A 25631-nucleotide genomic window follows, 5' to 3' on the forward strand; every position below is an offset into this window, starting at 1 on the left:
ACTAGAGTCAGAATGACAAATGCTGTGTGTTTTCTCTCATATGCTGAACCTAGGTTTATATTTATAAGTGTGCATGCATGGACTATGAGAGGGAAGGAACAGATCTTAATGGGAGTGGGGAGGTAGAAGATAATGGAATACATGTGATATGAAAGCTGAAATTCTTTGTGGGGATGAAGGAGACCAGCAAGGAGTAGGAGGAAGCAGGAAGGATGGGGAAGAGCAGTGAGGGAGACAGATGAATCAGAACAAAGTTTCATGACACATGTCCAAAAATGCCACAACGAGGCCCATTACTTTTGATGCAAACTTAAAATATTAAAGAATTAAATAGCCAATTACACCTCGATAAAATCATAATAAACTAATGTGAAAGAATCAAATGTTCTATTATTGGAAAGAAAAGGAGAGAATAACAACATGGGAACAATGGTCCCTGCTGTGTCAGAACAGTTTCTCTTTAGAGTGTTATCTGAGTTAGGCCAACACCTTTGTCTTGTCCACTGTACTCATAGTGACATCTTGTGTGTGTCGCACTTGTTTCTGTTCCATACATTTGTATGTCTACTCAGTTCCAGGAAATGGAAACTAGTAACTAGAGGAAACATTCCCCAACATGGAAACCAGTGCCCTGCAGAGGATCCAGAAGAGGAAGAAGCATTTACAAGAACCCGAAAGAGAGGTGGATGGAATAGCACCGTGTGATGGGAATGGAGGCAAGAGTTAAGGCTCTCTGTACAGTAGGCAGAGTCAGCCTTTCATGACAACAGTTGTGGCTGGACAGCAAATGGGGCATCTGGTGCTGATGCTGCAACAGGTGGAGAAATTCCCAGGGAAACATCTCTAGTAAGGACGGTCAGGAGGTCAACCATCACCTGCCCACTGGAATCTGATGCCAATATTATTAAGGCAGTGACTTTGACCATGGGCTGGGACTGCTGATTCATCAGGCTGACAGGAGGAGTCACCAGCATCCAAGATGCTAAAATCAAAGCACTTTGAAAGGACACTCAGAGAATAATCAAGTTGCTCCCAGAATGCTGTACTCATGTCACTGACAGTTTTTAGTACCGGAGGAATGCCTGATTAGGGTTGTAGAGAGTGAACAGACTATCTTTGATCTTAAGTCTGAGTCTCGCATCAAAGACCTTATAATCCCAACCTTTCCAATGAGCCCTGTGATTATGTGGTAGTTTTGCAATGGTGTTTGATGGTTACTGGGACATCCTGCAGGGTTTTCCATGTAGAGAAGGAGGGAGTGGTTTTGATAGAATGCCTCCTGGCCAGGTGGGCATCCATCCCATGCTCCCCCTGGAAGAGGTTATGATAATAGGGCCCTCACGGATGATGTCCTCCCCTTCCTTCTCTTCCTGGTCAAGGAGGTCATGGGTAGAAGAGCTGAGAATCTTGCTCTCCTAGTTTGTCACCCCCTACAGGAGGAGACCTGGAAGCCTGTGACAGAAGAGGAAGGCCTGCAGACTGCTGTGATGGCATGGCTGATTTCTATGCTGATGAAACTTGGGACTGCAATAGACACATGGAGTCCGCGGTGGTTTGAATGAAAATGGCTCCCGTAGGCCCATAGGGAGTGGCACTCTTAGGAGGTGTGGCCTTGTTAAAGGAAGTGTGTCACTAGGGGTGGACTTTGAGGTTGGATGTCAAGCCAGACCCAGAGGTTCACACTCTCTCTTCCTGCTGCCTGCCAATCTGGATGTAGAACTCTCAACTACCTCTTCAGCACCATGTCTGCCTGCACACCACCGCACTTCCCACCATGGCAATAATGGACTAAACCTCTGGACTGTAAGCCAGCCCCAATGAAGTGCTTTCCTTTATAAGAGTTACCATGGCCATGGTGTCTTTTCACAGAAATAGAACTTTGACTAAGACAGAGCCTATTAGAATGGGGTAGCTTATGAACCACAGGGAAGCGCCACACGGTATTATTCCTATGCAAGGAGTCATGGCTCATATGGTGGTGATCTTGGTGGACTTGCTATGAGTACACAAATAACTACTCCCAAATATTTGTCTGGATTTAAAATTGGCAAAGTGTAGTTAGCAGATTAGACAAATCCATTATGAGTCAGGAGCTTCAATAGAAATGGATGAACCTTTAGAAGGATCCAAAGATTCTCCCATTACCATCACAGGGTCACAGGACAAAACTATGTCACGAATGCCAGAGTGTGAGGGTGCAGGAATTAAAGATGTTGAAGAATGCAGGAGCTGAAGATGTTGAAGGATTCTAATGCAAGATATTTTCTCTTTCTTATAGTCTGAAGCAGCATTTTGCAAAGTTTTGTAAGACCAGTAAAGACCTGAAGGAATCTTGCAGCTTTTCTGTAGAAATCTGCTCCTGGTTAAAAAGCCCCACTGGCAGTCTGAGGCGGCTCTAGCCCCTCACAAACAGGACTGAAGGAAAAGGGTGTGTGTGTGTGGGGGGGGGGACAACAAACATTGAAGTTTTGAAAATAAATGGCTGCATTTGGGTTAATGAGATGGAAGAAAAAAGAAGATAAATAACACTGATCAAAAGTATCAAGGAAGCATACCTGAGAGCAGGTCAGAGGTGCTGCTCTGGAGGTCTGAGGCCCCGCACTCCTTTTTTTTCCTTCTTTTTCTTTTTTCTTTTTCCTTAATCACCTCCTTGGCACTCCTGCTGGGAGTCATGCCCTGAGAATGTTTCGTCACTAAGCAAGAACCTCAGAGTCACGGCAGCGTGGCTGTCCCCAGGTGCGAGTGTGTTGATCACAGAACAGAGTTAATGCTGGTGAGCTTAAGAAAGTAGAGTGGTTAGGGACTTGGGTGTTGACCTGAACTGGAGCTGTAGATGGCTGGTCCTGGGACTCTGGGCATGTTCTGCACCTTTCTGAACCTCACCGTTATTCTTCACGACAACAGTGCCTGCCATATACTGTGTCGGTAGGTGGCTGACTTATGTCTGTGTTAGTCAGGTCTCTTCCACTTGCATGTGACAGAAACCCAACTCCATCGAGGAAAGCTCAGAGGTTGAAGATACACACACACACACACACACACACACACACACACACACACACACAGACAGTATGAAGAAGGGCACAAAATAAAACAAAGACACTCAGAGTCCTCAGGGCCCCTTTCATTTCACATCCAAACCCTCCACTCAGGTCTGCATCTCAGAGCTTCCGGGCTCACCTCCTAAGAAAGAGAGGAAGACTGAAAAATCCAAACTGGGTTGGGTGGGCTGCAACTGTAGTTAGTTCCTCAAGCTAGCCAGTTCCTCAAGGAACTAAAACTTTGTAAATTCCCAGGGAAAAGCTCGGCCTGTTTTCGGCTATAGCTGCCCTCTAGTGGATACCAGCAGCAGCCGTGAATGTGCGCATGTGCACACTGCCAGGTCCCACACTGGGCCCCCTAGGTCGGAACCACATGCCCAGAGGCGGAGCTGGCAAGAGGAGAAGAGAGATGGAGAGAGGAACACAGCATCCCAAAAGTGATGTGCCAAGTGCCGTATCTCTCAACCCAGTCCTCCTCCCTTCCAGAATCTTTCTCCAGATCCCGCACGTCCTTGGGAGCAGCTAAAGCCAGGCTCTGTTTCTCTCCCTTGCTCGTTTCTCACACGCTCCAGTGCCCCGTGCACAGTCTCCTGCACATCTCTGATCCTCTGTCCTCATACTGTCCTGGGTCTGTACTGTCCACCATGGTACATGGTAGCGCCCCCCACCCGTGGTACCTCCTCTGTACCCCTTCAGCTCATTTTGTCTTTTACAGAGTTGTTACCTAAAACAATAGTCTTGTCTCTTCTTTGCTCAAGAGTTCTTTTTCTCTCTCTAATTTTTATTACATTTATTTATGGGGGGGGGGCGTGCATGTGTATCAACGCATGCATGCAGAGGACAACTCAAGTGACTTGCTTCTCCCCTTGCACCCTGTGGTCCCTGGGAGTGAAAACAGGCTTGACAGCCTGAGCCACCTCATCAACTCTTTCTCTCTTTGAATGTTTTAATCCCATTGATGTTTGTTTTGTTGTAAATTGGCCTATTGGAAGTCTATGTGTTGGTTAGTTTTTTTGGTCAACTTAACACAAGCTTGGATTATCTCAGGAGAATTTCAAATGTGGAAGTGTCTCCATCAGATTGGCCTATAGGCAAGTCTACGGGGTTTTTTCTTGGTTATTGTGGACCATGCCATGCCTGGGCAGGAGGTCCTGGGTTGTATAAGAAAGCAAACTGAGCAAGCCATGGGGAGCAAGCCAGGAAGCAGGGCTCCTCCCTGGCCTCTGTTTCAGTGCCTGCCTCCAGGTTCCTGCCTTGAGCTCCTACCTGACTTTTTTCTCTTTGTGATGGATTGTAAGATGAAACCAGCTCTCTCCTCCCCAGCTGCTTTTGGTGGTGGCCTTCATCACAGTGACAGAAAGCAGACCACAGTGTTCTGTTACGAGTGTGCTATTTTTCAGTGCTACGAGTCCCTGATTTTTGTGGGTGGTTCCTATTTTATTATTTTATTTTTTACTTATTCTTCCACAATTTTGTATATATATATGTATGTATGTATGTATATATATACATACATATATATATATACATAATACGTGTGTGCGTGCGCACATGTGGGTAACTACTTTGATCACTCTGGTAGTTTGATTATGATTGGTCCCCATAATCTCATAGGGAGTGGCACTATTAGCAAGTGTGGTTTTGTTGGAGTAGGGGTGACCTTGTTGGAGGAAGTGTGTCACTGTGGGCATGGGCTTTGAGGTTTTCTATGCTAAGGATACCACCCAGTGACCCAGTCGACTTCCTGTTCCCTGCAAGCCAAGATGTAGCCAGCAACACACCATGTCCCACCATGATAATGGACTGAACCTCTGAACTGTAAGCTAGCCCCAATTAAATGAGAGTGGCCGTGGTCATGGTGTCTCTTCACAGAACCCTAACTAAGACACTCTCATTGTTCTCATTATCTTCTCTTGCCCATTTCTCTCCTACCGAGTCTCTTCCCTCCTTCCCTCCATCCACTCATCCTTCCTTCCTTCCTTCCTTCCTTCCTTCCTTCCTTCCTTCCTTCCTTTCCTCCCTCCCCCCTCCTTCCTTCCCTCCCTCCCTCCCTCCTTCCCTCCCTCCCTCCTTCCCTTCCCCTCTTTTTTTGTCTCTCCCCCTCCCTTCTTTCTTTGGACTGGGAATTAAACTCAAGCCTTTTGCATAGCCAGCAAGCTGCTCCACCACAGAGCCACACCCCCAGCTGAGAAGATATTTTTCGTGGTTCACCATCAAAGGCAGCTACATCATCTGTGACCCTGTCTCTTCCCTTACCTGACTGCTCTCATGAATTTGAGGTTTGTGTCCTTGCCACATTTCCTACATCTGCTTATCTCATCATGGCCTCGGTAGAACACAGCTGGCAACAGAAAGACAGAATTACAGGTGGCAGAGGCCTGTTCTCCACCATTCCCTCGCCTCTCCCTAACTCTTACCCACCTTGCTTTCCATCCTTACCAAGTGTATTTCAGTAGAGATGTCTGTAGCTAAGACCTCCTTACCAGGAGTTCTCTTTCACAGATTACTCCTCCCCAATGCTCTCCCAAATGGGATACCATTTTTCAAGCTTAGTTGAGACTGAAAGAAGTATTTGGGAAGGTCGGAGAGAAAGTCACTGTGGACATGATGTGTGATCTAGAGGTTAAAGCTGTGGAAATGTGTTAGGTGAAAATGCACCTTTTTATACACTTTTGTTATATCTTTTTCTTTTCCTTTTAGACAGGGTCTCATGTATCTCAGGATGGCCTTGAACTCATTATGTAGCTGAGGATAACCTTGAACTTCTGATCTCACCATCTCCTTGGTCCTGGATGAAATGCTTTGAAGTTATGACTTTGTCACACCATTGAAGAACTGGCTCCTAGTTACACAGCTGTGAGGTCACTCTGCTCACCTGGAAGGTCTCTGAAGGCTCAAATGAGGCTAATTGGATTGTCAGTCTATGCCTGAACACTGCTCCAAAGCAATGTTTCCTGTCAGATACAGCAGTTTGCCATGCTTGTGATAGAATAAGGGCAACAGCTATCGACAATAATGGCTGATGTAAGCAAAGCTAGCATGCCTTAGATACTTTATATATTACATAATATTCTGGGAATGTCGCCCAGTGCTTGATTCACATTCATGAAACCTGCATTAGTTATGTTTCTGTTGCTGTGATAAAACACCATGACCAAATCAACTAACAGAAGGAAGTGCATAGTTAAGCTTAGGAGTCCAGAGAAAGAAGAGCCCATAAATACTGAGAAGTTGCCTCCTCAGTGTTTCCAGCGGAAAATCAGTCTCACAAGCAATAGGAAAAGCATGGCAGCCCAGGGCCAGAGCCAGAGTGAGAAGTGAGAGATCACATCCTCAACTGTAAATATGATGCAGAAATATCTGGAAGTGGGCGGGGCAAAACTATAAACTCCCAAAGAGCTTGTCCCAGGGACAAACTTCCTCCAGCAAGGCCACACCTCCACAGACAGTGACACCAAGTGGGTACCAAGTGTTCAACTGTGTGAGCCGATGGGGGACATTTCTCATGTAAACCACCACAAGGTCTAATGTTCAATCCCACCACTGCCAAAAACTCCTCACCTGTTATTATTGAGGTTTTCATCTATGTAAGGCATGTGCCATTATTATCATTGCACGTTTCAGTAACCAGAGGCCTCTAGCCTGTAGTCAGTTTTTTGTTTTGTTTAATTTTACTCTTTGGTCTTTGGGAGCCTGCCATCCAGCTCCCAAATAAATACACAGAAACTTTTTCTTTCTTATGAATGGCCGGCCTTAGCTTGGCTTATTTCTAGCCAGCTTTTCTTAACTTAAATTATCCTGTCTATCTCTAGGCTTTTACCTTTCTTTATTCTGTATATCTTTTTTTTTTTACTTCTTACTCCATTACTGGTTGTGTAGTTGGCTGGACCCTGATGTCCTCCTCTCTTCCTTCCATCACTTCTTCCTTCTTGTTCTTCTCCTATTTATTCTCTCTGCCTGGCAGCCCCACCTATCCTTTCTCCTGCCTCACTATTAGCCATTCAGCTCTTTATTAGACCATCAGGTGTTTTTATTTATTTATTTATTAAATTACACTCATGATATTAATCACATTTGTGGTATTCATGGATTACATTCACAGTATTCATTCAAATATATATATATATATATATACATACATATTTAATTTTAAATATCGAATGTCATTTCTTGAAGGGGGTAGTAGGTCTTAATTACAGACCATCAGGTGTTTTAGCCAGGCAAAATAACAAAACCTCACAGAGTTAAACAAATGCAACATAAGAGAATGCAACACATCTTTGCATCATTAGACAAATGTTTCACAGCAAAAACAACTGTAACACATCTTAAAATAGCATTCTACAACAGAGGTCCACATATCTAGTTTGGAGGAAGAATTAAGATTTGGACCAGATTTTCTGACTTTCATGCATATGCCTTACCCATCACTCTGCATTGTCTCTGTGCTCCAGAAATGTGTCCCTATACCAGGATCCTGCTTCCTGACTCTATGTCTGGCAGAAAGGCACACTCATTGCTGCTGAGCCAGGGAACAATAAAAATGTGCCGGGGGCTTGAGAGATGCTCCGCCATTGAGAGCATTCACTTCTCTTGCAAAGGATCCGAGTTCAAATCTTAGTACCCACACGGCAGCTCACAACTGTCTCTAAAACTAGTTCTAGGGGTCTGATGACTTCTGACCACCACAGGCAACAGACACAAACTTGCACTTTATGGAATCTCTCTAGCTTTACAGTTACATACCCAAACAATCACAATCCTCCCCTCCAGCCAGGTTACCAGGCCTGAATTCCTGCAAGGTCATAAAGGCAGGTAAGAGTTTCCTTAGGCAGTGAGTGTCAGGCTTTCTTTTATGACCTGAAAATTGAGTGGTTAAGAGAAGAGTTCAGCTGAGAGCTAATATCAATTAGTATAACAAAAAGAGAATTTATGTGCTCAATCTATATTCCTAGGAGTAGTTAGGTAAGAAGTTAAGCGTCTATAAAGTTAGTAAGGCTGTAAGAAAGGAGGGTCCAAGCTAAATTGTGTAAAGCTATTTCTTATCGTCCACCTGACCTAGGAGGTGTCTCCTTGTGGAATTTACCTTAAGTCAGGAGACTAGCATGTGGACTGTTATTTCTGTTAGTCCTTGATTCCAATGCTGAAAGGGGAGAAACAGGTGAGCTGGGAGGAAGGAAGCCTTTTCTGAGGCTGTTCTCCAAATACCTGGACTGTGTATGTCCAGAGAGTGATCAATCCACACTGTTAGCCCTTCTTAGGGAAAAATCAATTGGGAAAACTATGAAGGCACACATAATTTTCATAACAGAAGAAAGCTGATATATAACAAGCCAAATAACACCAAAAGCTCCTTGGAATTTGACTTCCTCTGAAGGAAATCCTTGATCCCTTCAGGTAGTAGCTTGCCATAACCAGCTGAGTTCTTACAATATTTTCCTGTTGCCCGTAGCACTTATCAAAGCATTCTCTTAATTGAGGTTCCTCTCTGATGACTTTAGCTTGTGTCAAACTGACACAAAATCTATCTGGCACTGTGTGTGTGTGTGTGTGTGTGTGTGTGTGTGTGTGTGTGTGTGTATGTATGTATGTATAGATGTATGTATAGATGTATGTATGTATAGATGTATGTATATAATGATTTTGGCCCTTCCTTTTCACCCCTATTACCCTGTCCCATCCTGCTCCACTTCTGCTGAAACCATCTTCCTGAGCAGACCCCCTCCTATTTTCCTGTTGTTTTTGGCAACACGGGAATTCATCTCATAGAATTCCAGAACTGGAAATGATAGTGTGGTGACTTCTTCTCACAAGGCCTCAGGGATCTAGACTTTATTTTAATGTGCAACCATCTACCTCCTCTGTATTCACTCCATGGCCCAAAGGGGCTGATGAGCTATGTCCATCAACTCTACATTCCAAGTTGCCACAGTGGAAAGGAGTAAAGAAGGAAGGGTAAGTGGACCCAGTACCTCTTTAAGGAGGGTTTCTGGAGCTGTCGCATGATTCAGCATACCCCATTAGCCAGAAGTGAGTCATGTGACCACGATAAACTACAGAGGATCAGAGGAATTTCATCTTTATTCTACACTGTGATGTTCCCAGCCCCAAGCCAAGAGCACTATTACAACAGAGGACAACAATGAATCTGAACACTGTGGCAATCAAGAAACTGAAGTGTGGTCCCTAAAACCTCACTGGGCCCTGTGTTATAAATCAGTAATAACAGGACCAGTAGCATGCTTGGCCAACAAATCTTGGCTCTGGGGCAATGTAAAGGTTACATTGATTGTCAAGTCCACATAACTGGACAGGACCTACAGTCACACAGGAGATGAACCTGTCGACATGTTCACTGGGGAGTGCCAGTATTAGGGTAACTGGAGTAGTTAGACCTCCCTAGCTATGAATGGCTTCATCCTGTGTCCTGAGATCCTAAACTTAACAAAAAGGAGAAAGCCAGCAGAGCACCAGCTTGGGTCTCTCTCAGCTTCCAGACTGTGGATACAATGTGACCAGTTGCCTCCAGGACCACCATGATGGACTGTCCTGACCCTGAACTGGAAACTCCCCTTCCATAGTCACCTGTCAGGTGTTTTGTGACAGCGATGAGGAAGTCAACTAGTGCAGACTACAGAGATAAGTAGAGCAGACCTCTCCAGATGAAAATTACAGCTGCTGTGCCATGCTAATGTACTCAGGAGACATCACTGGGTATACAGGAAGAAATAACTAAGCCTTCTAGGGCATTGCAGAGATAATCTGAGGAAGGAGGAGGGGGAGAGAAGGAGGGGGAGGAGAAGGAGAAGGAGAAGGAGAAGGAGGATAACAACATGGAGAACAACTTTGATTTGTAGGGACCTTGGAAGATAAGAGGATTGTTATGGGAATTCATTGTGCCAATAACCTTGGGGTATCTAGCTTGATAGAGGTGTGTTTTTTCTGGGTACATGACTGTTTAAAACTGAGGAGGGGGTGTGTGCTCTCTCTCTTGGGGTGTTTGGAGACTGGACGTCTGGTTCTATTCACCCCTGGGCAGAACAGAGGACGGTGACAGCTGCTTCCTTTGTTCTGTACCAGTGAGTGTATTTCTCCCTGTTTTATATCTTAATAAACCTTTGATACTTTAACAGACTCTCACAGATTCACTTAACAGAGAACTTTCTCAGGAATGAGCAGGAACAAGTCCAATGTCAACTGCTGGGCACATTCCCAGCAGTGGACAAGAGAGTCTTGGTTTACCTAAGTGGACTCAAGTGAGTAATTAGGGAGCCGTACAGAGGAAAGTGTTTTACTGACTCTGACTTCTATGCATCCAAAAAATAAGGAGGGAGCTCAAGAGATGGCTCATTGGACCTGGGTTTAATCCCCAGCATGTACATGACAGCTCACAATCATCTGTGACTTTAGTGCCAGGTGTTCTGATTCCCTCTTCTGGCCTCTGAGGACACCAGGCACTCATGTGGTATACAGACATATATGTAGGCAAAACGCCCATACATATCATCATAATCATCATCATGATCAAAATAATAATAATAATAATGATAACAACAACACAAAAAAAACCCAAACAAGCAAACAAACCCAAAAAGGATAGAATGCAGCGCCATGGTTAGTCCTTTAATTTATTTTAAAATTTATGTTATGTATGTGTGTGTCTGTGTGTGTGTGTGTGTGTACCTGGAGATGCCAGAAGAGGGCATTGGAACCCTTAGAGCTAGAGTTATAGGAAGTGACTTAGTACTGCCCAACATGAGTACTGGAACCAAGCTCCGGTCCTCTGGAAGAGCAGTAAGCACTCATGGCCACCGAGTTTTCCACCTAGGCTCGTTCTTAAACTAAATGAAATGCAACTAGACTTATTTCCGTAGTCCAGGTTGTTCTCTGAAATACTGGACACTTTTTCATACTGAAGAACAAATTTAGGGCCAGTGGGATGGCCCAGTGGGTAAAGGCACTTGCTGCCGAGGTTGAGGACATGAGTTCAGTCCTTAGGTCTCAGTTGTTGGAGAGAGAGCTTACCCCTACATGTTGTCCTCTGACCTTTATATATCTACTGTGGCACATGTACACACTTACACACACTAAATAAAGGCAAAATTATTTTAAAAGCAACTCTAGCGTAATGGCAGAGATAAGTTAAAAGCACAGGGCTGTGGAATTAGTGAGAGCTTTCATGATACACATTTGTGCTAAACTGATGAACAATAATCTCTTTGAGAGGGTGACCGAGCTCTGGGAGAAGACAGCAATAAAAGCAATTTATCATTGCAAATGGGATATGCAGAGGAAAGCAAAGTGCCTTTCTGTAATCAGAGCTATTACTGTCGACAGGCTGTTCCCTTAGTGACAGAACCTCTTTTGCATATGGACAAGCGGTTGTTTTCTCCATGGCAGCCCGGAAACTTTCAGGCGACTCCTTGGTTTCTGTTTTGCACTGGCACACATGCATTTTTAATATCCATTTCTGTGGAGAGCCTGAAACACCCGAGTGGATGGCAACATCGGGCACAGACAGCCAAGTCGCAAACCTTAATGATAGGCGCTGTCAGAACGGACCCAAAGCAACGTGGAGATGCTGCTTTCCAAAGAACAGCATAACCCCACTTTACCAAAATCTAAGGAAGGGTAAGTTAATCACTCCATGCCTCAGGGGCCTGCCAGGATTCACCTCAGAAGCCAGTGACAGGATGACATAATTGTCTGGTGGCTGCATGGGGAGATGTTAACTATGACAATTATCACGTTCTATTCCCCAACCAGATATCTGTGCTCATTATAAATATTTCCTTAATATGTTCTGTAATATAGCATGTTCTGAATTTAAAAGCTTGGTTATTGAAGGTGAAGGCTCTTGATTTGATACTGAGCAGTGCACATTTTACATATCAGAAATTTGGACAAAATATATAAACCTCCCAGGCCTTATCTCTATCTGTGAACCTTGTGAGGAATTGGGAGCCGGGTGATTAATTATTCATTCATTTAACAAATATTTGTTGAGCATGTAACAGAATCTTTGTGATGGCTGTAATCACTGGACATAAGAAAGACTTCAGCTTCTCCGCATGGGGCTGTTTATTATGCACAGGATGTCCCCATGCGGGCACTGTGGTGTTCCCAGGGCTCAGGGCTCTGTGAAGCTGCTGGCAGCTGAGTGGCCTCACTATACACTGATGGGCACACAGAACTGGGGCTGGCTGACAATGTTGTGTCCCATTCACAGTCTCTTTGGGTCCTAAGAGCAAGCACAGACAAAATATTTCCTTAGCTTGGAATCCCAGGAAGCATTTGGGAATGGAATATGGGGGCATGTCCCTACTATAGACTCTCTCCCTCCCTCTGGCTTGCCCCGTCCTTACCATAAGCCCCAAACGATGTCCCAGCTTAGGAGAGCTACCCCTGATCCAGTCCCTGCCATGTACCTCCCTCCAGCAGATACTCATCTGGCTCCTGTTCCTTCTGGGGCTGCTGGTCTGGACCACTTAGCGGAGACTGTTCTTGTCTTCAGTCCCCTGGACACTATCATTTTTGCTCTTCATGTTCCTGGCACACATCACTCTTTTCTTGTTTCCATGCACATTCATTATTGGTTTTAAATGCCAAGAATGTTTCCCCCCAAGAGTGGGAGGGACCTCCTCTGCCTGATTCTGGCATGTTCTCCGGGATGGACAGGGCATGGCGGCACTCATAAGCACTTCTTCTCTTCTCTGCATTAAACAGACTTGAATCAGGGTAATCAGGATGCTTGTCAGAGCACCCTACATGGAGAAATGCTTGCTTCGACTCACAGTCTTAGAGGTCTCTGTGGGTTCTGGGCCATCGTGAGGCAGAATACCCAGGCAGAGGAAGTGAGAGCGCAGACGGCTTACCTGATGGTGGGAGCAGAGTTAGGAAGCAGCTCGTGACTAGGCACATGTTCCCAGTGCCACTAACACTTCCACCATGTCACTAGAATAATGACCCTAGCGGGGGATCAAGTACTCAGAGACTTTAGCAATATTCAAACCTTATCTGGTGTAATTAAGTAAATAAATAAAACTATAAAAATAGCAGTCTACAAACCTGCCTTCTCCATGCTGATTTCGTGCTGGCAACTTTAGAGGTGTTTGAGGTACGACTGCCACACCGACACCCCGAAGGGCATCAAGGTGCCACTAAGGAGACCCAAATTGAGTGAGATGTGTGGGCTCCTTTCTGGTTCTGCTGCTCTCGGACATTGCTGGAGTTCTTCAGATTCTCTGCAGATGAGGAGGAGGATGGTGAAAGTACCTGTTGCTGTTTTGAGAATTCAATGTAATCATTTAGGCAAAACTTACATATTGTGGTGGTTTGAAAGAAAATGGGCACTATTTGGAGGTATGACCTTGTTGGAGGAAGTGTGTCACTGTGGGAGTGGGCTTTGAGGTTTCCTATGCTCAGGATGCCACCCAGTGTCTCAGCAAGGTGTAGGAATCTCGGCTACTTCTCCAGCACCACATCTGCCTGCATGCTGCCATACTCCCCACCATGATGATAATGGACTGAACCTCTGAAACTGTAAGTGAGTCACCCCAGTTAAATGTTTTCCTTTATAAGAGTTGCCGTGATCATGGTTTCTCTTCACAGCAATAGAAACCCTAACACACACACACACACACACACACACACACACACACCACACCACACCACACCACACACACACTCTTTTGTTTGTCTTTCAAGGTTTTCTCTGTATATCCCTGGGTGTCCTGGAACTCACTCTGTAGCCCAGGCTGGACTCAAACTCACAGAGATCTGCCTGCCTCTGCCTCCTGAGTGCTGGGGTTAAAGGCATGTGCCACTACTGCCTGGCTTTATCTATCTATCTATCATCTATCTATCTATCTATCTATCCATTCATTCATTCATTCTTAATTTTTATTTATTTATTTTGGTTGAGACAGGGTTTCTTGGTGTAGCTTTGCGCCTTTCCTGGATCTCGCTCTGTAGACCAGGCTGGCCTCGAACTCACAAAGATCCTCCTGCCTCTGCCTCCCAAGTGCTGGGATTAAAGGCGTGCACCATCACCACCTGGCTATTTTTTTAATTTTTAAATTTTACTTGTGTGTGTATGATATGTACATGTCAATATGGATGTGTGTTGTATGATATTTTGTTTGTGTTTCTGACAAATAAAACTTACCTGGAGATCAGAGGGCCAAGTTAGCCATTAGTTAACCATAGAGGCCAGGGAGTGGTGGCATATAATCCCAGAGCTTGGGAGGCTCACGCCTTTAATCCCAGCACTAGGGAGGTGGAGATGGGCTTTCAGTCCCTTTTGGTCAGAGGATCTGGAGAGGTAAGAAGTAACTGTGGCTGCTCCTTTGCTTCTCTGATCTTTCTGCTTTACCCCAATATCTGATTCCTGGTTTTTATTGATAAGACTAATTAGGATTACACCTCGGATGTGTGCATGCACACATGCATGTATATGTGAGGCAAGTGGTTGATGTTGGGCGCCCTCTTTTCTCTCTACCTTATCTTTGAGACAGGGTCTCTCATCAAACCTGGAGCTCATTGATTTGGCTAGGCTGGATGGCTGATGAACTCGGAGGATCTGATTTCATTTGCTCCCCACACCTGACGTTGGGCATTGAACACCTGGGTGTTGGGGATTGAAACCCAAGCTTCTGTGGCAGAGACTGACTGAGCCATCTTCTCGGCCTCATTCCTACAAAACTCCCAGGGGAATACACACGTTGTTGCCCGGCAGTTGTTTGGTTAAACTTCAAGCCCCTACCTCTGTGTCTACCATTATACCTCTCTTTCACAGCTTCTCTCCCAAAATACAAACTTCTGGCTAGTAATTCTGCAGCATGGGCATAGGGCAATGACTCAGTCAGTAGAAGCCCTTGCCTTGCAAGTGTGAGGACCTGAGTTGATCCCAGAGACCATGTCAAAAGCCAGGCATGATGGCAGCACCTGTAACCCCAGCAATGACGAGATGAACGGCAGAGACAGTTGAGTCCCTGGAAACTTGTCTGGCCTACATGGCAAAGACACACACAGGGACACACACACACACACACACACACACACACACACACACACACACACATACACACACACACAGGGGGGGGGTGAGGAGCATCCTCTGGGTTCTGAGACTTCCCCAGGAACTCTTACACACCGTGTGGAAATGCATAGGTCTCTCGGTGTATAGCTTTGACTCTAGTCCTTTTCCTCTTGCTGACTAAAGCATTTTAGAAGACAAGTTAAAGTCAAGAGATAATGAGAATAACCTCAAACATTTTCCCACTTTTCAAAACAAATGTGTAAATCACCAGGATAGTCTTAGTCAATGTTCCTTTGCTGTGAAGAGGCACCATGACCATGGCATCTCTTATAAAGGAAAACATTTCATTGGGGCTGGCTTACAGTTCAGAGGTTCAGTCCATTATCAACATAGCAGGAAGCATGGTGGCGTGCAGGCAGACATGGTCCTGGAGAAATAGCTGAGAGTTCTACATCCGGATCCACCGGCAGCAGGCAGAGAGAGATATTGGGGCTGTCTTGAGCATTTGAAACCCCAAAGCCCACCCCCAGTGACACACTTCTTCCACCAAGGCCACACCTCCTAATCCTTGTCAAGTAGAGCCACTCCCTAATGACCAAGCATTCAAGTCTATGAGCCTACAGGGGCCATTCCTATTCACACCACCACAGAACATTTGCCAGATTTCAAACAGCCAAGAGAAATGAGATGGAGAGCTACTACTGGGTTGGGCTCTGCACTGACTGAGTGAGGAAGCTTTGTAAAATTAAAGGAAAAGGAAATTCCCAAGGTGTAACTTCTATAAGTCCCAAGAGGTGACTGACACTGTGACCTGGAATGTCATGCAGTCAGCTCCTGGGGATCAACACTCCAGCAACTAAGCCAGGAAGTCAATTGATTGCCAAAAGTGATGGAGCTGACCTCCATCCCATCCACTTAGGAAGTATCAGAGCTGTGTCCTGAAGCAGACAGAGCAAGGCAGCCTCTTAGTCATAGAGAAAAATGACTGGTGCTTATAGATCCAACCCTGTCTTGGCAATATGACTGAATAGAAACATGTGTTTTAGATAGGGTCTTACTGTGTAGCCCAGGCTGTCTAAATTCACAGGGAGCCACTTGCTTCTGCCTCTCAAGTGATGAAAGCCAACACATTCTGCTTGATTAGAAACTTGATCTAAATTAAAACAACAATAACTTACCAGGATACACATATTAGAATGGCCAAAATGCAAAACACTGGCAACATCAAAGGCTGGTGAGGGTGTGCTGTTTGGGTGCAGGATAGCCAGACACTTTGAAAGGAAGCTTGGCAGCTTCTCCCTTCTTGTGTCATTTTTTATTGTGTGTGTGTGTTGTCGAGAGAATGTTTGGGTGTGCTAGACTGCATGCGTGTGTGTGGAGGCCTGAGATTAACTTGGGGTATCTTCATTTCTAGCTCTCCACCATATTTTTTTTGAGTCGGGGTCTCTGGTTGAACCCAAATTCACCATTTTGGCTGGACTGTCTGGTCAGTAAACCCCACAGGATTCCATCTCTGCTACCAGTGCTGGGGTGACAGAAGCATCCAGCTTTTTATGAAGGTACTGGGGGTGCAAACTCAGTCTTCTTGCTTGCACAGAGCCTCACCCACAGAGCCTCCTCCTCAGCCCTTCTTGGTGACTCCTTACAAAACTAAGCATGAGACCATCCTGATGTTGCTTGTATTTACTCCAAGGAACTTACAGCTTCATGCTAACCTGCATATGGGCATCCCAGCAGTGTGCAACATTGGAAGAAATGTTGGCTTTCAGTAGGTGATTGGGCAAATTGTCATGTCTAGCCCTCAGTCTCATCCCCACTTCTGCAACAGAGCACCTGCCGTAAACTTCCCTGCCCCCATCTACTGTGGATTCCGCAGATGTTCCCCTCTTAGCCACCCTCCCCATACTCATTGCTTGTTGCTTTATCCCAGTCCCCAGCTCCAGCAGGCACCCCCTGCTAACCCAAGATCTACACCTGCCAGGAAAGCAGATGGGCTGATGGCAGATGTCCTCTCCTTCTGCTCCTCCAGTTTCAATGCCCCCAGTTTCATCCTCAACTCCATAGCAGAACACCTGCTCTGGTCTCCCTTTCCTCTCTGACACCATCCCCAATGGATCACAAAGATCCTTTCTTCCACCCTTCCTTCCTCCATCTCTTCTCAGTATCACAGCCTCCAACCCCGGCAGGCATTCTCTGTGAACACACCAGCTGAGCAGGCCTGGGAACCAGGAAAGCTAACTGAAGACCTTGCACTCTTTCCTCTCCTCCAAACCCAGTCTCATCCTTACCTCTGCAATGGAACACCAGCTGCAGCCTCCCTCCCCCCTCTGCCCACATCTCCTGTGGATCCCACAGACCTTTTCCCTCTACCCACCCTTCCCCCACATACTGCTTTATTCCAGCTCCCAACTCCAGCAGGCACTCTTTGCTAACCCACAGGCCACCTCTGCCATGGAATCAGGTAGGCTATCTATAAATATTCCCCTCTCCTTCTGTTCCTCCAACCCCCAAGACTCATCCTCAGTGCTGTAGCAGACCCTCTGGGGTGACCTCTCTTCACTGTCTCCCCCATTCCAAGGAGACAAACTAAGTAGATCCTGGTTGAACACTCTGCTCCTCTCCCTCCTGTGAACCCCATCAGCCCCCTAGCCTATCCTCATTCCTAAGTGTCAGCTCTCAATACCCAGAAACACATTTTACCTGGAACCCCCAGTGACCACAACTATCAGATCCAAGGAAAATTTCCTACCAGGCAACAAACAGGGAACACACTCTCTGAAAATCCAGAGAGAAAATCCAAGGAGCAAAACACCCACTCAACAAAGACAAATCCAGAAGTTAGCACCTTGACCTATAATCATCCCAACCCCAGATGCCTAGATACCAGAGTGAAAATGCAACCATTAGCAGTCAGGGCAATGTGTCTCTACTAGAGCCCAGCAATCCTACCACAGCAGTCTCTATGTATTCCAACATAGCTGAAGCACAAGAAAAAGACCTTAAAACAGACTGTATGAAGATGATAAAGGCTCTTACAGAGGAAATGAGTAAATCTCTTAAATCCAGGAAAACATAAACAAGCAGTGTAAGGAAATGAATAAAACTGTTCAAGACCTAAAAATGGAAAGAATATCAATAAAGAAACACAAACTGAGGGAATCCTGGAAATAAAAAATTTAGGAATTTGAACAGGTACTACAGTAGCAAACTTCACCAACAGAATATAAGAGATGCAAGAGAGAATCTCAGGAGTTGAAGATATGACAGAAGAAATGGATACATTGGTCAAAGAAAATGTTAAATCTAAAAATCTCCTGACACAAAAACATCTAGGAAATCTGGGACACTATGAAAAGACCAAATACAAGAATAACAGAAATAGGGGAAAGAGAAAAATCCCTGTTCAAAGGCCCAGAAAATATTTTAAACAAAATCATAGAAGAAAAATTTCCTGACCTAAAGAAGAACATGCCTATAAAGGTAAAAGAAGCTTCCAGAACATAAAAAGATTGGACCAGAAAACAAAGTCCCCTCGCCACATAACCATCAAAACACTAAATGTACAGAACAAAGAAAGAATATTTTAAAAGATGCAAAGGAAAAAGACCAAGGAACATATAAAGGCAGATCTATTAGAATTACATCTGACTTCTTAATGGAGACTCTAGAAACCAAATGTGCTGCAGATTCTAAGAGACCACAGATGCCAGACCAGATGTATAGCATTACGTGCCTAAAACAAAACAAAACAAAAAACTAGAAAGATCTCATTCTAGCAACTTAAGAGCACACCCAAAAGCTCTAGATCAAAAAGAAGTAATCACACCCAAGAAGAGTAGATGGCAGGAAATAATCAAACTCAGGTCTGAAATCAACAAAATAAAAACAAAGAGAGCAATTCAAAGAATCAATGAAATTTCAGTCAATGAAAGAGTTGGTTTATAGCTGTTTTTTTTCTTTTTACTCTTTGGGGGCCTGTCACCCAGCCCCCAAATAAATACATAGATACTTATTCTTCCTTATAAATGCTCACCTTAACTTGGCTTGTTTCTAGCCAGCTTTTCTTTTTTCTTTCTTTCTTTTTTTTCTTTTTTCTTCTCATTTTTCTTTTTTCTTTCTTCGCTCTTCTCTAGCCAGCTTTTCTAACTTAAATTATCATGTTTCTCTTTAACTACATTTTATCTCTGGGCTTTTTACCTTTGTTTATTCTATATGTCTTTCTTTCCTTCTTACTCCATGGCTGGCTGGGTGGCTGTGTCACTGGCCCCTGGTGTCCTCTCTCCTTTTTTTCTCCCTCCTCCCTCCTTTTATAGACTTCTCCTCCAATTTATTCTCTCTGCATGCCAGCCCTGCCTATCCCTCTCCTGCCTAGCTATTGGACATTCAGCTCTTTATTAGATCAATTGGTTATTTTAGACAGGCAAAGTAACACAGCTTCACAGAGTTTAAAAAAATGCAACATAAAGAATGCAACACATCTTTGCATAATTAAACAAATATTCCACAGCATAAATGAATGTAACACATCTTAAACTAATATTCCACAACATTTGTTCTTTGAGAAAATCAACATGATAGTTTGGATAGATCCTTATCCAAACTAACTAAAAAGTCGAGAGAGAATAACCAAATTAACAAACTTAGAACAAAAAAGGGGGCATAACAACAGACACTGAATAAGTCCAGAGAAACATAAATATGCACTTTAAAAACCTGTACACAATGAAATTGGAAAATATAAAAGAAATAATAATTTTCTCAATAGTTACCACTTACCAAAGTTAAGCCAAGATCACACAAACAATATAAATGGATCTATAATTCCTAGTGAAATAAGACAGTCATCAAAAATCTCCCAAATCAAAATTGAGATGGTTTTAGTGCAGAATTCTATCAGACTTTCAAAGAAGAGTTAACAACAACATTTCTCAAATTATTCCACAAAATAGAAACAGAAAAAAACATGGCCAAATTCATTTTATGAGGCCACAGTTACCCTGATACTCAAACCACATAAAGACTCAACAACAACAACAAAAGAATTACAGACCAGTTTCCCTTATGAACACAGATGCAAAAATACCCAACAAAATATTTGTAAACTGAATCCAAGAATACAGCAAAAAGATCATGAACAAGTAATCTTCATTACAGAGACGTAGGGATGATTCAATATATGGAAATCAATAACTGTAATCCACCATATACGCAAACTGAAAGAAAAAAACCCACATGATCATTAGACGCAGAAAAAGCCTTTGACAAAATCCAACACCCCTTCATGATAAACGTCCTGGAGAGATCAGGGATACAAGGGATATACTTAAACACAATAAAGGCACTTTACAGCAAGCATATAGCCAACATTAAATTAAATGGAGAAAAACTCAAACCAATTCCACTAAAGTCAGGAATAAGACAAGGTTGTCCACTCTCCCATACATAATCAAAATAGTACTTGAAGTCTTAGCTAGAGCAATAAGACAACTGAGGGAGATCAAGGCGATACAAATTGGAAAGGAAGAAATCAAACTATCATTATTTGCAGACAATGTGATAGTATACATAATTGACCCTAAAAATCTCCCCCAACTTCTACAGCTGATAAATACTTTTAGAGTAGATAATACAAAATTAACTCACAAATATTAGTAGCCCTCTCATATACAAATGACAAATGGACTGAGAAAGAAACCAGGGAAACAACATCTTTCCCAATAGCCTCAAATCATATCAAATATCTTGCAGTATACTAACCAAGCAAGTGAAAGACCTGTATGATAAAAACTTCAAGTCTTTGAAGAAATAAATTGAAGATGTCAGAAGATGGAAAGATCTCCCATGTTCATGGATCGGTAGAGTTAACAGAGTAAAAATGGTCATCCTACCAAAAGCAATCCCCATCAAAATCCCAACACAATTCTTCACGGACCTTGAAAGGACAATTCTCAGCTTCATATGGAAAAATAAAAAACCTAGGATAAGCTAAAATAATCCTGAAAAACAAAAGAACTGCTGAAGATCTCACCATTCCAGATTTCAAGTTTTACTACAGAGCTATAGTTATAAAAACTGCATGGTATTGGCATAAAAACTGACGGTTGATCAATGGAATTAAATTGAAGATCCAGACATAAATAAATCCAGACACTTATGGACACCTGATTTTTGATAAAGAAGCCAGAAAGACACACTGGAAAAAGACAACATCTTCAACAAATAGTGCTGGTCAAACTGGATGTCTGCACATAGAAGAATGCAAATAGATCCATATCTATCACCCTGTACAAAATTCAATTCCAAATTGATCAAAGGCCTTAACATAAAACCAGATACACTGAACCTGATAGAAGAGAAAGTAGGGAACAGCCTTGAACACATTGGCACAGGCGACAAATTCCTGAATAGAACACAAGTAGTATAGACACTAAGATCGGTAATTAATAAATGGGACCCCCTGAAACTGAAAAGCTTCTGAAAGGTAAAGGAAACAGTCAATAGGACAAAATGGCAGCCTAGAGAATGGGAAAAGATTTTTACCAACTCCACTCCATGGAGGGCTAATGCACAAAATATATAAAGAACTCAAGGAACTAAATATAAAAAACTCCAAATAATCCAATAAAAATGGGGTACATATCTACAGAGAGAATTCTCAGTAGAGGAAACTCAAAAGGCTGAAAAACAAAGGAATGTTCAACATCATTAGTCATCAGGGAAATGCAAATTAAAACTACTTTGAGATCCCCATCTTACACCTATCAGAATGGCAAAGACAAAAACCGCTAATGACAGCCTATGTTGGAGAGGATGTGGAATAAGGGGAACACTCATCTGTTGCTAGTGGGAATGCAAACTTGTACAGCCACTAAGGGAATTAGTATGGTGGTTTCTCAGGAAGATGGGAATTAATCTATCTCATGATCCAGCTGTACCACTCTTGGGCATATACTCAGAGGACATTTCATCCTACCACAGAGACACTTGCCCAACCATGTTACATTGCTGCTCTATTCACAGAAGTGAGAAACTAGAAACAATCTCAATGTTCCTTAACAGAAGAATGGATAAAAAAAAATGTGATATATTTCTACAATGGAGATTTACTCAGCTGTTAAAAAGAATGACATAAAATTTGTAGGCAAATGGCTAGAACTAGAAAAAAAAATCCTGAGTAACTCAGACCTAGAAAGACAAATATGGTATGCACTATTTATAAGTGAACATTAGCTGTTAAGTAAATGACAACCAATCTACAATCCCTAGACCAAGAGAGGTTAGGTGTAGAGGCAGGGACTAGAGTAACATGTGGATCTCTTTGGGAGAGGGAAGTAGAACAGATTTTATGGATGGACTGGGGTATGAGTCGGGGACAGGAATGGGAGGATCAGGTTGGAAGAGGGGAAGTAGGGTTGAGGGAGGGAATTTGGGGAAAGAGTTAGAATTGAGGGTCATTTGAGGGATGTCATGGAAATCTAGTGCAATGGAAACTTGCTAAAATATATGAAGGTGATACCAATGTGGTCTTCTAATAATGGGGGTTATGGAGTCCCAGATGGCCATGTTTTGTCACCAAACGAGACTTCAGTAGCAGGACTTGGCTGCATTCAATTGAGTTGTTGGCCTAGGGGGTCCCATGGAAATCCCCAAACAACCCAGGCTGTTGCTAAGACAATGAGTCACTGACAGTGGGGACCCCATTGCCGGGGACAACACCCACACAACTCATTGAACATGGAGAAGCACAGCTGGAGCCTACATGGACCCTTCACCCATGCATTCTAGTATCTTTAGTGTGGGATGCAGGCTATCAAAAGAGAAATGTAGACACCAACCCAGTCACAACCTTTGGCCTATAAATCTGTCCTGTCTGCAAGATAAGCGAGGGCCTTGGTGGCACAGAATCTGTGGGAGTGGCCAACCAACGTCTGATGTGACTTAAGGCCTACTCCATTAGATGGAACCTATACCAGACACTGCTCGGGTGACCAAGAACAAGAAACTAGACAGCCCAGAGACCTAGGGTAAAACCAAACACTACAGGTTCAAGAAAAAAATACCAATAAAATGTTCTAATGATATTCTGCTATACTCACAGATCAGCACCTTATCCAGTCATCTCTGAGAAGCTTCCTCCTGAAGCAGCTGGAAACAGATGCAGAGACCCACAGTCAGACACTACATACATTCACATGCTCTAAATAGGATGTCTCCGTCAAATCCCACCCCTTAGAGCTCAGGGAATCTCACAGAAGAGGAGGCAGAAAAGGTGTAAGAGCCAGAGGGGATGGAGGACGCAGAGGAACAGACCCTCTGAATCAGCCAAGCAAGGTGCCTATGATCTCATAGAGACTGAAGCAGCTAGCACAGGGCTGATGTGGGCCTGCACCAGGTATGTATTATATATATTATAGCTATTCTGCGTATACACTAGAGCTATTAGCTTAGTATTTTTATGGGACTCTTGAGTGTGAGAACCAGTGTGTCTGATTCTTGTATCTGCTCTTGGGGCTCTTTTCTTATGCTGGGCTTCCTTGTCCAGCCTTGATGGTTTTTGTTGTATCTTATATTTTATTTTGTCCTGTTTGGTTGTTCTCTCTTAGAAGCCTGCTCTTTTCTAATGAGAGATAGGAAGGGAGTGGATCCAGAGGGGGAGGAAAGGTGGAGAAGAGGTGGGCAAAGTAGAGGGAAGGGAAACTATAATCAGGATACATTGTATGAGAAAAGAATCTATTTTCAACAAAAGGGTGAAGTTATCATGTCTAGGTCATGGGGTATTATTCAGTGCTTATAGGAAATGAGCTATCAAGGCATGAAAATGACATTCTTAGGTGGGAAAATAACTGTCTGAACAGACTACATGCTGTATGATTGCAAATGTGTTATGTTCTAAAAGAGACAAAAATTGTGTCTGAAAATGGTTAAAAGCATGAATAATGGCTGCCAGATCTGGGAGTCATGGTGATGGTAGTGGTGAACAGACAGAACACAGAGGGACTTTCAGGGCATCAGAATTCTTCTGCGTGATACAGAGAGTGAATGCATATAATAGCCATTTGTCAGAACCGGCATTCTTGAGCATGTTGTTAGTGGTCATGCTTCTTCAGACATCTTTATGTTAAAAATGATGGGTGAGGGCTGGAGAGATGGCTCAGGGGATAAGAGCACTGGCTGCTCTTCCAGAGGACCTGAGTTCAATTCCCAGCAACGACGTGGTCACAAAAAACCATCCATAATGAGATCTGGTGCCCTCCGCTGGCCTGCAGGCATACATGCAGGCAGAACACTGTATGCATAAAAAATAAGTAAATCCTTAAAAAAAAAAAAAAAAAAGCCGGGAAGTGGTGGAGTGGTGGTACATGACTTTAATCCCAGCACTCAGGAGGCAGGGGCAGGCAGATCTCTGTGAGTTTGAGGCCAGCCTAATCTACAGAGTGAGTTCCAGGACAGGCACCAAAACTTCACAGAGAAACCAAACCAGTCTCGAAAAACCAAAACCAAAACCAAAACCAAAACCAAAACCAAAACCAAACAAACAAAAAAAAGATAGGTGAAAGTGTCTTTGGGTAGAGGATTTACTCTTATAATGAGCAGAGTCTATTCTGTGTCATCTGCCATTGTTTGTGGGATCTCAGTTGGGCTTCCAGGCCTTATCTGAGACAAAAGTAACCAGAGGCAGGCTTACAGGGCTGCAGCTTTATCCTGTAAGTGATCATCCTCGAAAATATCATCCTATTGGCCAACTCCAGGACACACACATACATGCACACAATCTGGGCTAGGCAAAGGAAACACACTGCCCTCTCATTGTGTTTTGGCAAGGTTCACCTAGCGCTGCAACTTGTCAGTCACACTGGGGAAGGAACGGCCCATTTGGGTGTCTGGCCATTATCCCATAATTGAGCACGGAATAATAAGTGATTATTACCAGAGCAGCGTCTGGTACCTGGCCCTGGCTCAGGCCTTAGCTTGGGTTTAATCCGATAAGCAAGACCAATTCAAGTTAAGCTCCTCCCTTCTTCCTTTCTTTCATCCTTCCTTCTTTTTTGTGTGTATGCTGGTATACACAAGTGTCTGTGTCTGTGTGTGAGTGCACATGTACATGTGACCGCTAAGGTCAGTCTCAGGAGCTCTCCACCCTGACTTTTAAGACAGGGTCTCTCACTGGCCAGGAACTTGTCCCTTAGGCTATGCTGACTGGCCAGAAAATCCTAAGGACCTGCATGTCCCCACTCCTCAGTGCTAGAATTGCAAGTGCAGGTCATCACATCCACAGGCTCTGCGGATCGCTCAGGCTCTTTGTCTGGGTGGAAAGCACCCTACTGACTGAGGCCTCTCTCAGCGCCTTTCCTTCTGTTTCCTAAGATGGGCTCTTGCTGTGTCAGCGTGCCCTGGAGCTGCAATCCACCTCCCTCATCTCACTGAGCATCCATTACAATACCTGGCAAGCCGGTGGGAGCAGAGAAGGGGGAGCACAGTGTGGCAGGTGCCCAAGGGAGCCATTTACCTTAAGACATCTGACAGCTTCTTTCTTGCCTGTTCTCCGTTTG

General features: G+C 43.9%; 1 long non-coding RNA gene across 1 annotated transcript; it reads right to left on the minus strand.

Annotated features, from left to right (window-relative positions):
- Window positions 1-12098: 12098 nt before the first annotated feature.
- On the minus strand, window positions 12099-23382 carry LOC119089271. Its single transcript, XR_005093138.1, has 4 exons — window positions 23332-23382; window positions 23178-23226; window positions 13110-13285; window positions 12099-12754 (listed from the first exon to the last, which is right to left on the minus strand). It is a non-coding gene; the product is annotated as an uncharacterized LOC119089271 (long non-coding RNA).
- Window positions 23383-25631: the final 2249 nt, after the last annotated feature.

Source organism: Peromyscus leucopus, chromosome 18, assembly GCF_004664715.2.
Source record: "Peromyscus leucopus breed LL Stock chromosome 18, UCI_PerLeu_2.1, whole genome shotgun sequence".
NCBI lineage: Eukaryota > Metazoa > Chordata > Mammalia > Rodentia > Cricetidae > Peromyscus > Peromyscus leucopus.